The sequence below is a fragment of the Lonchura striata genome, chromosome 3 (genome assembly GCF_050655825.1).
Source record: "Lonchura striata isolate lonStrDom1 chromosome 3, ASM5065582v1, whole genome shotgun sequence".
Taxonomy (NCBI): Eukaryota; Metazoa; Chordata; class Aves; order Passeriformes; family Estrildidae; genus Lonchura; species Lonchura striata.
In genome coordinates this window covers 5,080,223-5,092,152 of record NC_140705.1, presented here as the reverse complement: position 1 = coordinate 5,092,152, position 11,930 = coordinate 5,080,223, and the positions used below count along the sequence as shown (strand labels likewise).

Genomic DNA, 11,930 nt, shown 5'->3' with positions numbered 1-11,930 from the left:
TGAGGCCAAAAGTCAGATGGAGGAAAGGAATAAATGCATGTGGAGAGTGGAGGCAGCTCCATCATATCCTGTGACACCTGTGGTGCATCACGACAGGGCTGTTGGCTGGTTTTGGCTGGGGTAAAGTCCTTCACAGTAGCTGGGGCTGTGTTTGGGTTTTGTGCTGTCAATTGTGTTGATAAGTCTGGCAATAGTGTTGATTTTTGCTGTTGCTAAACAGGGCTTACAGAGGGTCAGGGTCTTTCTGTTCCTCTGTCCCTCACCAGAAAGGAGGCTGGGGGTGCAGAAGAAGTTGGAAGGGGGCAGAGATTACTCCAATGGGCCAAAGGGCTATTCCAGAACAGATGGTGTCATGGTTGGCAATAAAAGCTACTGGGAAGAAGAAGGAAGGATGGGGAATGTTCAGCTTTATGGCATTTGTCTTCCCAAGCAGACATTACATGTAATGGAGTCTTGTTTCCCTGGACACCTCTTTGCTCATAGAAAGTGAGGAATGAACACCTGAACACAATGGCTGAACACCTCTCTGCTCATAGAAAGTCGGGAATGAATTTTTTATTTTGCTTTGCTTTTCCCCACAGATTTTATTTTACCTATAAGACTGTATTTTGTCCAGCAAGATGCTTTATTTTTACCTCTCTGATTCTTGCCCTCTTTGAACCAGGGGGAGGTGAGTGAGCAGCTTCCTATAGGGGTTAAACCACAACAGATGGTGAGACCTTGGATTCCAAAGTGGGCAGTGCAATGCAAGCCAGAATTTTCCACCTGGGGCTGAGTAGTTTGGAGCTGACCAACCCCACTGGAAGGTTTGTATCTGGACAGAGTTAAGAAAACTTTTATCATCTGAAGGAAGGCCCTGTACCCAATGTGCTACCTTTTTTTTTAAAATTTATTTTTGCATTAGAAGCCACACCTTTGGGAAGACCAGTTTTTGTTATCTACAAAACAGATTACAAAGAATACAGAGGTCCTGATCCTGCTGACAAAGCGTGTGCTGCTGATCAATGACAAACTCGTATTGACTGAAACACCATCAAGCCCAAAACATGAAAGCAAATCTGGAATGTTGTGATCTTTTTTTTTTTGTGTTTCCTGGCAATGAACTATGCTACAGTAGAAAAATGGGGTTGATTCTGCTTTCTCTTCCCAATGTGTAAAAGAGGAGTAATGCCATTGAGTTCAATGGAGTTTGTGTGAGTAAGTGGAAAATCAGATTCAGGAGCTCTATCGAACCCAGCCCCACATCTTGTAGGAGCCTGCATTTCCCCTTCTTTCTCACAGGAGCTCTTTGTTTGTATTTTTCCCCTCTGTGTCTCTCTTTATTTTCTTTTCCTTTGAAGTCTTAAATCCTAGAAGTGACCAATCTTTTATCCATAATCTGCAGCATTCAAATTAAAGGGAATGGTCTATAGATTCTAGGATTTTCTGCACACTATGGCTAAATCCTAGTGGAGTCCCCTACGAGCTAAGAAAGCCAGGAGAAGAGTGTGAAGTTAATTTGATCTAATCAATGTGCCACATGCAATCATGTTGTGTTCATTACCAGTCAACAAATGAGAAAAAACCCTACATATATTTCTTATTTTTACTAAGCTGTTGTTTTATCAAGAGATGGGCTGGCCAAATATGCTCAGCAATCTCAGTAATTCCTGTTCTTGTTAATCATTGTGAAGCCTTGAAATTCCCAAGATTCCATAAATCTCGTGCTACTGAACACTTCTAAAATCCTCTTTGTGTTATTGCAGTAATAAATACAATCATTTTTCATAGCAATCCTGTCTATTGCTTTAAAGAAAATAGATAGAGAGTAAATAAGTGCATTTTCCTGTAGTAACATTAAACAAAAAGGTTAAGCTCCTACTGTCAGGAAAGATGTATTTGCAAGTGATTAGTTATATTTCTACCATAGTGCTTGTCTGTGTTCTTCTTTTGATGTTTAAACAAAGCTCTTGAACACACTGGGTTGTAGTCTCTGATGTTGATTTATAGGTAGGACTGCATTCCAAACACTGAACTCATAGGCAGGCATTAATAAAAAGGAGAGACTTTCTTCCTGCTGGTTAATATGTGACTAAGCTCTCCTGTTTTAGGCCTCAATCTGTCAAGAACAGGTGTATAATAGGGGAGTCCTTGAGGCGCAAAGACTGGAGCTATACACAAAGGGTTTTGTTCAGCTGCACTCAGGACAAATGTTGAAACACCAATTTACAAAATTGTTTTGACACAGAATTATTTTATGGCTATTATGACACAGACATAAAATTATTTAGGTTATCCGGGCCCGAGAGGATTGGTGGGAACTCCAGGTGGACCTAACTAAACTACTGTAGGTAATTGGGCAACACAATGGCAGATGAAATTCAACACAGACAAGCGGAAGACAAAATGTGTTGGGAGAAGAATTTAAGTGCTAAAAACCCAATAGACTTGAGGAAGGTCAGATTCTTGAAGAACTGATAAGAACTGAACAAATCTCACTCAAAACACCCAGTTCGGTGTTGATGGCAAATATGTAGAGAACAGGGATCAAAATATCTTTTCTTTTATATCTCATTTCCAGTTGCAAACAACTGCTTACATTTCAGAGGAAAGTAAATCATCAACAGCCAAGATATTGCCCCCAACAAAATTCTCTCACAACACATATCAGGATAAAATTGAGAAACATGATTGGAATTGCAAGTATTGCCTAAATATAGACTGTGCTTTTCCTGAACATGCAAAAGACCTATCACCATGGATTTCTTCCAGGTACTTCAAGTGAGGCATTTGGATTCCTCCTGCTGCTGCTGCAGACACAGACCAAATAATTATTGCAACACCTAAATAAATGTATGGGTAAACAGAGGTCAAATTACACTTCAAAAAAAGCCAAAAGCCAAGTGCACCTGCACTGGTCAGGTGCCAGTGATCCACATCCTCTCAGTGCCAGGGAATTCCATCTTATTTAAATAAATTGTATTTATGTAAACTTAATCTTCCAGACACTGGATGTTGTTATGCCCTTGTTAGCAGGGATGACAGGCTCCCTGTAATCAAACATTTCTAAGTACCTTACACAGTGATCAACTCACCTCTCCACTCCCTCTTTGATAATCTGAGTTGAGCTCCTTAAGCCTGATATCGCAGAGCTTGTTTTCCAACCCAAGGATCAGTTTTGTGGCATTCCTTTGAACTCTGTGAAGTGCATCCCTCTTCTCCTGAAAATTAGCTATGCTCTCTTAAGGAAAGCAGTTTATGGTCACAACATTCCCCTGTCCAGCTTCAAATTTATTTGAAACATTTTTATAGAGGCAAAATTATATCAAGTCTTTTAGTGGTGTTTGGACAGAGTGTTTCTGTGCTCTAACAAAGCAAAATGTTTGCATATCCATCAAATACTTAAAATAATAGCACATTAATACACTTTACTCCTACTTTTAAAATTTGGACTCAATGTTCTCAGAGGTCTTTCCAATCAGAATTATTCTGTGATTCTGTGATAGTTGACTATGTACCTGTTTGATGTCTCTGCTAGGGCTTCTATGAAAACAACATCATGTTCCTAAATCTGTTGCAACTAAATTTGAATAGAACCCTTAAGATTTTCAACTCTTTCTTTTTCTAAACCTTATTGCTGCCTTTTAACCCTCAGTGATTCAGCACTAGGTGGAACAAATCAGAGCAGATCACTTAGGGCTTGGAAACAGCCAAGCATCCATTGTATCACCCTTCTGCTGCAAAACTCTCTGAGGCTCACAGGCAGAGGGGAGAGTACTCTGAGACCATCCACCCACACTGGGTTTCAGAAGCCTGGCCTTCTCCCTTCATATCCAAAATTATGGTGTTTCCTAAAATCTTGAATCTTCTACAACTTTATTCCTGAGCATACACTTATAAATGTGTATATATATACATATATGTGTATGCACCCATGTGTTTATTTATTTTTAACTTTTATTTCTTTTTGTTTTGTCTGTATATACCCTATCAGGCTTGTGATGCTGATCCTGAGCAAGAGCATCAGCAGGGACGGAATAAATATAATTCCTTTGGTTTCAACTGTGCTATGCAAGGTGAAAATCTTTAGTATTATCTTTACTTTTTAGTAGTGTAAGATTTTCTTAGTGATGGCAGAGCAATTAAGATCAGTGAGTCCATAGGTTGCAATTGTATTGTGATTTATACAGCTGAAAGAAAGTGTTCATTTAACTGAAAGTGAAGTAGTGTTGGGTTGTTTTCTCAGAAAATTATTCAAGTAGATTTAAAAAAGCCTAGGAAACATTGTCTTCAGTTCACTTTTTATGTCTGTGTGATACATCAGTGAGGGGAACAATTAGATGAATTCTGCCAGCGTGATTGGGATTTTGCTTGAACAAATGGGTATCAGGCGTTGCTCCAGAGATGTCAGCAGAGATAAAAAGCATCAAAACAACACACAAATTGAGCAGTGAAATTACTGCAAATGAAGAAACTAAAGTAAGGATCAGTATTGTTTTCATGAGAGTGAAATTTCTCTTTCCTGGTCTGAATTTTCCCTTCTGCAAATCATTTCATAACAAAACATAATTGTCAAAGCCCTTTAAGATAAAAAACAAACTGGAACAGAATATTACAGTCCCAGGCTCTCACTCATTCTGATATGGAACAGAAAGGAGATGATATCAAAACCATAACCACAGATCTAAGAGTATTAAATGTCTTTTTATACTGGCTTAAAATTTCCTTAAGCTCTGTGTTGGCTTAGTATAATACCTTCCCCCAAATATTTCTGTGTTTCCCAAATAATTCCATTGGGAATAATTTAGAAAAGGGTAATAGCTCAAAGAACATATAGACAAGAAAAGAGAAAAAGAATGCCAAACTTTATGGAAAAAGATTTAGCTCACTTAATTTTGTGCAGCATCTTGAGTGTTCTATGAACCACAGGTTTTGACCACATTAAACTCCACAGTGTTTTCCCTGATGTTGAATATTTGGGATTGCAAAAAACCAAAACAACCAAATGAAAGAATTATTAAAGGAATTTGTGAACTGAATGAGTAGAGAAGGAAAATATTTTCCACCTTATTATGTGATTAACGCAACCCTCATATTGAAGTTGCTACAGAGTTTTTCACTACATCCAAAGGGCTTTAAAGCTCACCCAATAAGCAAAGTGATCCCTCTGATTTGCAGTGATTCCTGAGAAATCTGTTGTAGTGGAAGGTGTCCCTTCCCATGGCAGGGGGCTGGAATGAGATGATCTTTAGGTTCCCTTCCAACCCAAACCATTTGCTGATTCTGTGAACTTTAGCCAAAAATGAAATCTGTGAGCTGCAGTCAGAGTCTTGAATTGAAATAAAAGCTTCTGGAAAAATTAAAAGGAAAATAGAACAAACACAATCTGGGCCAGTCTAACAAAAAAATGAGGTGGATTTTTAAAGTATCTTTCAGCGCTAAAAAGTTTTCAATCACAAGTGAAATTGTAAAACTGATTTCAGTAACAACATAAACCTGTCCCCATTTTTATATATAATTGCCAGAAAGCTCAACATACAAAACACACAGCTGAATGCAGTCCTCGAGGTCCCTGTGTCTTGTGACTGCAATATCTCCTTTCTGTTATTAGAGTAGGTGGGGAGGTGACTTGGGATTTCTCAAAAGGGGACAAGAAATAGAACTGTGGTGGGGAAAAAATAATAAGAAGAAGAAATCAGGATGCCTTATTGAACAGCCAGAGTCGTTTTATATGGAGTTTTCCCCCTCCAGCAACCAAATGGAACCCAAACAAGACTATTTCTCTGAAAACTTGTTCCACCCACCATTCCCCAAGTAAAATACATTGTAATAATATCATAAAACAGCCGAGGATGAAGAGTTTATTCTGATGGACTGCTCAACATCCTCAAAGAGTGGAAATTAATATACCTTAGAATCTCACAGCTGAAGCATTTTAATGCAAACTCGTGGTTTGCAGGGAATTGAAATACTTCACCTAAATAATTTATATATGTATCTGTGTATATTAAAAAAGTAGAGAAATGAAATTTCATAATAGCAATAAGTCTGGGGATGTTGTTATCAGGAGATAATCACATCCCGTGGGGGTTCTTTCACTCAGCTGCTCCTCCTTTCCCTTCTCTTCCACAGTCCTTGTCTCGCCCCTGAGGTATGATTTTCCTCCTGATAATTCTTATTGTGCCTCTGTGGTTAGTAATAATAATTAAAATAAAACACTTTATTCACAACTTCCCTGGGTGCTCGGCATATGATCCAGCTCCCCGCCCACCCTCTGTTTTCTTTTCCTCCACTATTTTATTAATTGCCTTGGAAAGAAGAATAAAAAATAAAAAATCCAGTGAGTGGGGTTCTGTTTTCTGACAGAAAATGCAGAAGGCTGTTGTGGCTGTATTGATCGGGCTGGGAGAGCGGCATTGCAAACAAGCAGAGCTCTCCTGAGAAATACACACTGAAGATCCATACATTCATTGACATTTTATAAGATGTCTAGACTTGCTAATCCACTATGAAAAATGCAAGCTTTGTAGTATAAGAGGATGGAGAGGGGGCCGTGTCTCTTGCTCACAGGAGCAGCCCTCTTATGTACCAAATTACCAACAGTTTAACAAGGAGAGAAAGTGAGTCCAAATTAAGATTTATTTTCAATGGCTGGGACACCCTCTCTATTTCCCAGAATGCAGAGCTGCAATTAGCCTCAAGCCAGAAAAAGGTTCTGAAAGGTTGGTTGAGGTGCTGGCTGGATTTTTTCTGTGTATGGGGAGGAGAAGAGAGCTGTAGCTGAAATTTTATAAAGTCTGAATATCTCTGTACTAAATGCTCCCTTCCAAAGTCAGACACTTTCCTGCTCCATCTATTCTCCTTTCACAGCAACTTTTTCCCCCTGCAGACTGGCAGAGGATAAAGTAGTAAATACGACAAGTTCTCAGTGCCCAGCCATCCCTTTCTACCAGCCTCCACGGAGACTTCTGTAGGCAAAGATGAAAATGGAGAGAGAGTTGGCAGAAACCACATCTAGAGGCAACGGCAGAAAATTTTGCACCCCAGAGATGGGAGGAAGAAGACAGCTCTAGGTCACCTCTGTGGCTTCTCATATTCACATTGTTGCAGTGATGCCGTAGAGAGATTCGAGCCTGGCTCAATTGCTCCAGCATCTTAGGGACCAAAACTGAATTTCTGCTGTCTGGCAGCTTGTTACCCTTGGAAAGAAACCCTCCTTGCCCCCTTTGCAACAGCTTCAGTAAAATTTGTCTGCCAATCTAAAATAAACATGTGGGTTTTTATCAAATTAGAGAGTGTTTCTTGTGTAAGGTGAAGGCAAGGGCAGGACATTGCTGTAGTTAAACTAGAGGTCTGTAACATCTATAAGGAAATTAGGTTACAACTAGTAGTTTGTCCTGAATACAAATGCAAGTGCAGTAATGTAGTGTGTTTTGTGTACACAGTTAGTGCTGTGGCAATACTACACCAGAGCAGTGAAGGTGTAGGAAACCATGTGGGGCTTTTTAATAGCTTGGAGTAGCATGACAACACTCGACAAAACTAAGTCACATACACAGAAGTTCAACTACACAGAATCAATAGAACAGTTTGATTGGAAGGGATGTTTTAAAGATAATCTCATTCCAATGCCCTGCCATGAGCAGGGACACCTTCCACACCTCCCAAGTCTTATCCACCCTGGTCTTGGACACTTCCAGGGATGGGGCAGCCACAGCTTCTCTGAGCACCCTGTGCCAGGGCCTCACCACCCTCACAGGGAAAAAATTATTGACCAAGAACAATTTCTGTTAAAATTACCATACCTTAATTCTAAACCCCCTGTACAAACTCTGACTTCTTTACAGATGCTCTTAAAAACCTCTCTGAAGGTCTTTCACTGAGGAAAGAGAACTATACTGGATTCATGCAGTAAATTTTAGTCAACACTCACAGTGCATTTAGGACCTGTTGGAGAAAATACTCTTTGCCACACAGACAGAGATGGTCTGTAAGAGTTAAACTCCCCAGCAGTAGGAATGCCTTTGGAAAAAATACTGTTAGGCACAGAGCTTCAAATTTCAAAAGCTGAGAAAGGACTTCCTTCAACTGCATGGAACCAGCACTCTAGTACAGTGTAAATATATACATATATATGTTTGTATAAATATTATATATATATATATATATTTATATAGATATATATACATGCCCCATAAACCAGTAGTATTATCTAATACCAATCAATCATATTTTATATATATGTATGTATTTCTAGTAGACTAGTATACATATATACCCTTCAGAAATGAAAGAACTCTTCCTTTTCCATTACTTGGACACTAAAACCAAAAATTATTTGAAGGTGGTCTACTGGTCTAGGGCAAGGCTAAAATTATTGATGCAAAAAAGACAGGATAAGGTATTATACTCAAACTCTATTGAAGTAAGAGTTTGACAACCCCAAGCTTTGCAGGGAGCCGCACAAAAACTTTATTATATGATCCAAATATGAAAGTCCAAACTTACAAAAGAGTTGGATTTTATCTCAGAAGCTACAGAAACCCCATCACAACTTATCAGGAAGTAAGGTTTTAATACTTTATGGAAAATATGATCTGTTCCAAAGGGTACATGGGACTCCAGAAGTGCCCATCTCATTGCTCCCGTAGGGCCATAAAATAATCTTCCAAAACAGAAATAAATATATGTCCAGGCAAAATTTTGCAAAATTCCTTCATTATTATTTTCTTCTGTCTTTTTTTCAAATTATTAAACAGCATTGGAGACCATTACCTCCAATCGGGACATTTACTTTTTTAAAACTAATGCTTGGTAACAGCAGAGGAGGTTTTGCCTGAAATCATGTTTCAATCTATGAGATAAATGTTTATGTCTGCTGTAGCAATTTTCACTGTTTAATATTGTAATTTTCTAGCTAGTATTAACTTTATAAAACCTTTAGGAGTAAAAAATCTCACTCAGTTTAGTAGTGATCTATTATAACCAATATTGAATAGATTTTCACCACTTCAATTGCCACAAAATAGGTGCTGAATCATGTTGGATGATAATGTTCAAGTGATGAGATAGAAACAAATAAAAATTCCTCTCCCATCCCTTGATTATTAATAGAAATTAGCAGTAAGCCAAACACATGTCAATTCTTAGGACTTCTTGGGCACCTAAGATTTTCTGATGAACTCAAAATGTTGATCATCTCAAAATACCCAAAACAAAACAAAAAAAAAATAAAAACCAAACAAAGAAAAAGAGCATGAATAATTTCTTGAAAATTGAAAATTAGTCTCACTTATGGTGTTTCAAGCTGGGAATTAAAAAATATATATAAAAAATATCATCAGGAAGTCCAACTAATAGTAAACGAGTCTGAAATGACAGATCTGAATACTTAAAAAAATCAAGATAAAATACTCTAGACAATTCCTTAGTTATGGAACCACCCTTTAGCTATTTCTCAGTTCCACCTGCCTCAAGGAGCAAGTGAAACTAAGAAACCACTTTTTTTAATAATATTTTCTGGAAGCCAAGTAAAGTATTCCAGGAAGTTCAGCTCTGTGAGAAATTTGCAACTGCTTTCCTTTTTGATGTCCCTCCAGTGACAGGAAAGTCATTTGCCCCAGAGTGTGTATATAAATAAGAAAGAATAACCGTAAAAGAAGATATTTTTTTTCCTTTCACAGTTCCTATGGAAAAGGGCATTAGTCAAAAGAAGTAAAGTATGCTGGATCGTGACTCGTATTCATTACAGCTTCCTCAAAGCCAGCTTGAGTTCAAAACCACATATTTTTAAATTAATAGGTATGGGATCAATACTTTTTTTTCTTTTTCCAGGATTAGTGTCCTGGCTTCTGACAGAGGAAAAAAAAGTAAATCTTGGGTTTCTCAGTACAAAATCGAGAGTCTGTGACTTGCATATATAGTTAGCCTTGGAAACTGAGTTAAAACCTTTGTAATACAGCTTGGAGTTACATTGACTTCCACTGAGCTCTTGGCTGAAAAGGGGATCAAAATATGGCAATTCTGTTGTAGATGTACAAAGAAAACAGTGAACTTGACAAAGGATTTTTTTTCATCTAAATGCTGCAGTTAATTTGACTGATTCTTTGTTTTGTTTCTAGGCTCAGTCTCTAGATCATCAGTGCCACATATATGGTAATTCACTACAGGGCTTCCAAGAGGAGAAATAAAGATAATTAAGCCATAGAACCATTTAGGCTGCAAGGAATCTTGGATGATCATCTGGACCAGATTCTTCTTCAAAGAAGGAACATTTCTGAAGTTATATCAGGCTGTTAATTCGCATGCACTCCTCACATCCTGGTGCAGCTTAAAGGAATAAGAATTTGGCAGACTGGACTTGGAGATCTGAAATTTGCCTCTTCTATTTCCTACTGAAATAAAAATATTTTGCTACAAGTCAATGTTTCTTTCATCAGCCTTCTTTTCTCCCCTCCTCAAGGGTACTGATCATGGGTAAAGTTTTTTATGTGCAACATGCTGTATAAAACATAAAACATTCCATTTACAGCACAGAACTTCAAATGACATTTCAGACTTCCCAGGTTCCCCAATTCCATCTAAGATGAAAAAAATAATTTCAGCTATTATTGCCACTGTACCACAGGGTAGGGCAAGCATCACAGAATGATTTGATTTGGAAGGGACCTGAAAGCTCATCTCATTCCACCACCCTGCCATGGGCAGGGACACCTTCCACTGTCCCAGGCTGCTCCAAACCCCGTCCAGCCTGGCCTTGGACACTTCCAGGGATGGAGCAACCACAGCTTCTCTGGGCACCCTGTCCATGGACTCACCACCCTCACAGCAAAATTTTGTAATTTCATTCTCCTTAAGGCTTTCAGGATAAAGTCAGGACATAGATCCCTAAACACAGATTTTAAAGCAACCTATGAAAAAATAATACACCAATGACACCACCAGAAGAGAGTCACAAAGGCAAATTATATTAAAAGTCCAGGAAAAAGGTCCTGTCTAACTGTCTTTACTGATGAACAAATTGAGAGTACACCAAGGACTGACTGCTCTGACATTTGGTGCCATTTGAAAAGACCAAGGATGGATGAAACACCAACAGAGTGGCATCTGTGATGCAGGACACAGATGAGTTTATTACCCTTCTGCACTGATGGGTGGAGGAGAAGTAGAACACTGTAAGGCATTTAGAATTTCATTAGAGGCGTTGATGTTTGAGAAACTTAACTGAGACTCCACATCTTTGCTTTGAAACTGTGAATGTAAATTCCTATTATTTGGTTATACTGCCTCAGCAGCACCTTTCTGAGCTGCTTGTGAGAGATGAATATGAATGCATAGTAGCATGAAGTGTGTCACAAATAATGTTTTTCATCCAGATAGAAAAAGCAGAGAGAGAATAATGGCTCTTTTTTTCACCTTGCAATTATTTCTGAATGATAATAAAGCAAAAGAGAGCTAACAAGGACCATAACTCCTAATGGCTTCCAGGGTTTTAGAAAATTGTTCGGCTTTTTAGACTTTTAGAAATTTTCATCGGTTTTAGCATGTTTTAGCATCATCCTAAGTGATTCTTAAGCAAAGTCTCTCACCCAAAGTCTCACAGGGCTAAACCAAGGATTCAGCACAGTCATTTCAATCTGCATCAAATACTTTAAGCACAAACCTGCCCTCGCATTTTTTCAGTCGAGTGGGAGAAAGGTTGATCTCATTTCTCATTTCCTACAAGAGTCACACGCTATTTCCCTGGAATCCTGCTGAACACCAGCCTCAGGTGTCTTCCTGCCCTCATGAGTGTCAGAAACAGTCTGTGGAAGTCACACTTTGAGACAAGCACAGCGACTGATGCTCACCAGGCGACAGGAGCAGCAGCCCAAGCAGTCAGATGTAGGCCATTCCTCTTGTAGCTGAACCATCTTCTGTGGACTGTAACTCAGGAAGGCTGTGCTTCTGGG

The 11,930-nt window shown here is 38.7% G+C and overlaps 1 long non-coding RNA gene across 1 annotated transcript; it reads left to right on the top strand.

The window, feature by feature from the left end:
* Positions 1-344: 344 nt before the first annotated feature.
* On the top strand, positions 345-10,398 carry LOC110468948 (uncharacterized). Its single transcript, XR_014953532.1, has 2 exons — positions 345-4,055; positions 10,101-10,398. It is a non-coding gene; the product is annotated as an uncharacterized LOC110468948 (long non-coding RNA).
* The last annotated feature ends 1,532 nt before the right edge of the window (positions 10,399-11,930 follow it).